Source organism: Perissodus microlepis, chromosome 9 (assembly GCF_051167445.1).
Source record: "Perissodus microlepis isolate ML-2025 ecotype Zambia chromosome 9, ASM5116744v1, whole genome shotgun sequence".
Lineage (NCBI taxonomy): Eukaryota > Metazoa > Chordata > Actinopteri > Cichliformes > Cichlidae > Perissodus > Perissodus microlepis.
The window spans coordinates 14,579,922-14,585,921 of record NC_140469.1 but is presented as its reverse complement, the minus strand read 5'-3'; positions in this window follow the sequence as shown (position 1 = coordinate 14,585,921).

Below are 6,000 nucleotides of genomic sequence, written 5' to 3'. Positions count from 1 at the left end.
TGCTTGTTGTGCTATGCCAGAACAACCTGTACCTCTATGATTCTTTTTACAGCAGACTTTTTGACTTCTTGTAGGAGGAGAAGCGAAGAAGTGTTTCTTAGAAATGTAAAGTAGCCATGTAAGGAAACGTAATATTACGCTTTTATACAAATAAGTTAAAAGTACAGGTTTTTGGTACAACTTGGTCAACTTCATACTTTTCAAGAAAAAGGATGCAAGTAAGTACAGTTGTCTGTACTACTTTGCTGATAAATGATTACTCTTGAACACAATAATAGCCTATTTTTAATATGAAAAGCAACCCCAGCCTTTTTACTCATCCAAGAATACACTGAATTCAAAAGAAACATCTTGTGGACGTGTTGATCTTTTAACACAGGTTAAATAATCTTAAAAAACACACTTTGCTATTGACATAACTCATCTGTCTCAGTATAGATTACAATTCAAAGTTTATTGCCAGTAAAACAACAAATGTGGCCTTAGAAGAAGACCCATTAGGTGATTGGTGTGTGCAAGTATCACTAAAATCTGACCATTACTGCAGGAAGGGGAGACAGCTGACACCTCACCATGGCATGAGCTCACTGGCCCTTCAGCCAGATGACCTAAAACTGAAAAGAAAGCAGTATTTGGACTTGAGATTGTCACTGCAACATTATTCTTTCTTTTTGGCAAGGAAATTAATTGACAACTTAAAAAATATCTACAACTAAGGAACATAATAAGGACTGGTGGATATTATTTGAAGGTTAAAGGCTGATTGTTCTCCAAAGGAATAAAATAATTTTCTTTCTCTATTTCTGCACTTAAGTTTTCTTTACAAGCTTTTATTTGCACTTGACCTAAACAACGACCACATGGTAGATCCACTGATTCTTGAATTCAAAGACTAGCAGAGAAAACACACACACAGACACACACACACATATTCAAGACTTTGTCCTTCATTGATATTAAAGAAACCACATTTTGCATATCAGTATTTACGTCATCATTATAAGTTTGCACAAAAACATACTACATTACCACATTAATGACCTACGACAAGTAAAATAGACACATTTTAGGGAAAATCCACTTTTGTACAATCTTAACTTGCCCTTAATTTCACATTTCCAGTTTATGAACCAAACACTGACTCATATCCTGTGTTGGACACTGCACTTGACTTTTCTGGGGCAACAACTGGCTTAAAGCCACGGGTTGGTCATGTGACGCAGGGTACAAGTCCAAATAGTTGATCTGACAATAATGTTCTCTCTGTGTCCAAAAACAGCCACTGCAATTTGGATCTGTTTTTACACCACAGCAAATCTAACTGCAAACATACAATTTCTTTAACCATAACAATGGATTTCAGTCATTAATGTTGAATGCGTCTCTGAGATGTTCGGTGATAATGGAGTACAGTTTCTAGCGTTATTCACAGCACTCGGTTAAGGTTAAAGAACGATTGTGGACATTTGTTGTTATTATGACACTATGAGAAAAAAAATTACATTAAGGTACAATCAAGCCAACAATTTAATTGCACTTAAACATAACTGGGAAAGCAATTTAGCTGGTTAGAAACTTCATTTCAACAAGAAGGCGTTGAATTAAACAAGAATAACAACAGTAAGGCTTTTGTGTGTGTGTGTGTGTGCTGTGGAAAAGCTCATACAAAACAACAACAACAACAAAAAAGAAAGAAAAAAGTTGCCTTGGAGCTTTAACCTCAGCAGAGGGCAAATGAGCCAAAATCTCTGTAAGCATCCACCAAACCTTTTTCATGGCACACATTTTGTCTTGACATGAGAGGAAAAGTGCAGGTGAAACAAATTCAGTTCAGTTCTATTAAGTGTTCCAGTACTAACAGCAAGCCAGCATGCCCCATACCAGGAGCTGGCTCATCTAAATGGAGCCATTCTAACTAATAGACATTTTGTAGCTATGAAATGCCAAAACATCTGCTGTGCAACACTCGTCTAATTATCTGGACCATGTAAGCAACTTTATTAGCAGTTCAAAGCTTGTGCGAGTTAATCGGATCAATACTTTATCATCACGACGTTCTTGCGTTAATTGAATGTTTTTACCAAACCACCACCTCCACATAAAAAAATCCTTTGTTTCTCACTAAAACTCAACATTCAAATCATTAAGGGGAAAAACTGCTTCATTTGAAAAGAGCGCAACAAACTGTTAAATTCTTTTTGTGAAAACAATCTCGGCAGTATCACTATTGATCACCTCTGTGAAACACAATAGGCTTAATCCAGATCCATTCTAGTGCAGACAAAGAGTGATTACATGTGGCTGCAGATCAAACACGTTAATCTGTCGCCTGTCGACAGTTACTGATAACCTCATTTCCCCGAAGAAGACACAAATGAAATATAAAAAACAGAATCCACGGAGCTAAATATGAAGTCTTTTTCTAGTTATAAAGATACGACTACTGATTGAGGCTGTTGAATTTTCTGAAAAGCACTTTAGATCCAAACCGCATAAAAGTTCTCTGCATGACCTTTTTTTTCTCCCCCCTTTTTTAGAGGGGGAGCCTTGGAAGACGTCTTCCATTTCACAGAAATACAAATTATGCTCGGACTCCTTTTAGCTGCCTTTATTTCGGATTCCTGGTATTGCGGATTGCAGCTCACGGCTTACTGGGGCACCATCAAAAACAAGAAAAGAAAGTGTGTGAGGGGGAGCTAAAAAGAAGAACATGGTCAATAAAGTAGCAGAAAAATGATGGCCAAAGATGGCAAAGAGGTATGTTTTATCTCTGATTGGTCTAAAGTTTGTAGCTACATCGGTTAAAACTGCATTTGTACTAGTTTGTTTGCTTTTTTCTGATCAACAGCTTCATCATTAATACCAGTGTTTGAATGGCACGAACAGAGCGGTGTTAATAGATTCATTAGCTATGATTTTGTGGTGCATTTTCCATATTTCAGACTTTTACATTTTGGAGCAGCTGTTTTTAACAATTAAACATTGCTGAATATGTAGTGAAAATGAATTATGCTCAAATGTTTTTCTTCGCATCACGTAAAAAGGAGTCAAAGCTTTTCGCAAGCTGGCAAAAAGACGCGATCGAATCGTTGGATCATCACCGCAACCGGATGAGCGTGTCTTCTGTATTGTCCTGTAGTTCATCTGTTTTATTTATCTGCTGTAATGAAAACTTTACTCCGGAGCTACAAGCGTAACTTAATGTGGAGTGCTTGCGGGGAAGGCCCTTCCTGTCCTCCTTCATCGTTACTGTCATCGAAACGACGTGAGAGTTGTGTCGTTGCCACTACTTTAAAAGGAAGATGTGTTGACTGCCAGAAATAAAGCCTTCTCTATTATTAGTGCAAAAATGAACAGATCAGTTGCTGTAGCAGTTACTTAGCAACAGCCGCGGCAGTGCATTGTGGTACCATCACAGCTCCCAAAGAAAAGTGTCGCGTTTAAGCTGTTTTTAATCACTGGCTCTGGATCAAACTCCAGTTTAATGGTTTTTGGGAGAACTTCGACCCTTCGCTGAATGTGTGTCTCAGCTCAATTGTTTGTAGCCCTTCGATATAATGCATTCTGTAATATGTCTGTATGAAAGTTTCTCCAGTAGTGCTTCAATAAGAAGCTCGCATGAACAGTTTAAGTTTCATCATCTGCACATTTAGTGCGCTTTTATATATTTTGTGTGCTTAAACTCCTTCTGATAACCAGTAGATTAGATTAAGATTACATTTAAACTGCACCAAAAACTGTTTCTTGCATTAAAAAATGACTAAAATAACAAATTCACAATGAAGGAGGCAGATGGGGAGGCGACAGACAGGGCGGAGAAAGGAAAAGTTAATAAAAAATAACTCAAAAGAAAACAAATAAAGAAGCTTTCATTGTGCCTTAATTATTTAAAGAAGCTTATCTATTTTGGTGGGTTAAGATTATATTAAAGCTGCACTGACATAATGGTTTTTTATCAGTATTTCAGTAAGGAATGAGTTATTTCGAAACTTTCAAACTAAAGAAGACAGAGACAGTTAAGAAAAAAAATTAAGTACACTTTAACAAGAAGCTGAATAAAACTTACATGAGTCTAAGTAAACACAAAATCCAAGGACGCAGTTTCAGCAAAGGTAGTGCTTAATCAGAAAGCTGAAGAAAGTCAAGGAACATGGGGAAAAACATTAGTAATGCATACAAGAAAGCAAAAAGATGGACTCACAAACAACACAGGAGAAGTAAAGAGTTGCCAACATGTAGAGAAATTACAAATACAGGCATTGAAATCAATAGAAACACAAGAGGTTGTTGTATTTTAAGAATAAAATAGAAACAACAACTGTCAGCTACCCCCTGAGCCTCCAAGTAGACACACCTCAAGATTCTCAAGATTTTCAGAAAACTTCAACTCTAACTCTGACCTTGAGGTCAGCACAGGGTAAAAACTCAAACACTTTAAAACACATACTAACAACAGTCTTGTGTAATAGAATAGAACAGCCCTTTATTATCATTGTACATGCACAACGAAAAGGAGCAGCACAGTGGAGGATCACCTGATTGTCACAGTATAGCACAGTGAAAGGTTGCCCTGTCGGAGGACCTGCCAGTGCTGGTGTTCTTTGGAAAAAGCCAATCAAGCTGCACAGCACTGGTCTGTGAGAAGAAGTCTCATTAAACGTCCTTGTTGCCATCCTCACGTAGTCTGTTTCTGACAGTCTGGTAAAAAAAACATGCACATATTTTTCTGGGTTGTCTTGTCACCGGTGCACCTGTTGTCACTTTAATTTGCAGCAAACACATGCACTTTCATTCGCTGGAGGTCACTCTGTAGTGGTCTGGCAGTGCTCACCCTGTTCTTCCTCGTACAAAGGAGCAGATACTGGTCCTGTTGCTGGGTTGATGCCCTCCTGTGGCCCTGTCCAGCTCTCCTCACATAACAGCCTGTCTCCCGGTATCTCCTCCTCACTGTTGAAACTGTGCCGGGAGACACAGCAAACCTTCTCGTGACGGCACCTATGGATGTGCCATCCTGAAGGAGCTGAACTACCTGTGCAACCTGAATGTGCAGGTGCTGTCTCACGGTATCAGCGGTGACGGGAACAAAAGTAGCAGAAAAATCAGCCGGGAGATATAAAGAGAAATAGCGATGGCCTGTGGTTACCACCTGCATAACCATTTCCTTTTCCTGGGCTGTCTTGTTGCATCTCCAGTGCACCTGTTGATACTTTCATTTGCACCAAAGCAGGTGAAAAAAAACAAAGGTTTCTGTTTCCTAGCTGGACAGACCGATATCCCTGAGGTTTAACTGACTTTGTGTTATACAATAATGGTCAAGTGTTCCCTTCTTCTTTTAGAGCAGTGCATTTATGTTAAGTATATTCATTCTATCCTTGTGTTTTACAACCCTGGATTTATTGTTTTGAATTACTCTCACTGCCCCTGTTAAGCTCTGCCCACAGTGAAAAGCTCCAAATATCAGACAAATTCAGCAGCTTAGTGTTGAGCATTTAGCATTTAAGAATTTGGTAATTTATCCCCAGGGTTGGTGGAGACCCAAACAGAGGTAAAAGTGTCCAATACTATGTTCAAAGGCCACAAGTGGTTATTTAAGTGTGTTTACTTCCATTCCATTTAATCTATATAGTGCCAAATCACAACAACAGTCATCTCAACAATCAAACAATGCCCTACGAGCATGCATTTGGAGACTGTGGGAAGAAAAAACTCCCTTTTAATAGGAAGAAACCTCCCGCAGATCCATTTAAAAAACAAACAAACAAACATACTTTTATACCTCTATATTAGCCTAAAGCTTGAAGAATGAAAGCTTGTATCACCAGAAGTTTCTTTGCTAAAATACTACATGCTGTTTTATTAAAAAAGAAAGGTAAAATAATGGAGCTTGCCCATACTAGCCATATGGTTAAAAACGTTTATCATTTAAATGCACTTAAAGTCTGTTTTTGAAAATTACTTTTTCCTTCCAGTAGTTTGTTTACCCTGTTTTTAATCTCCATT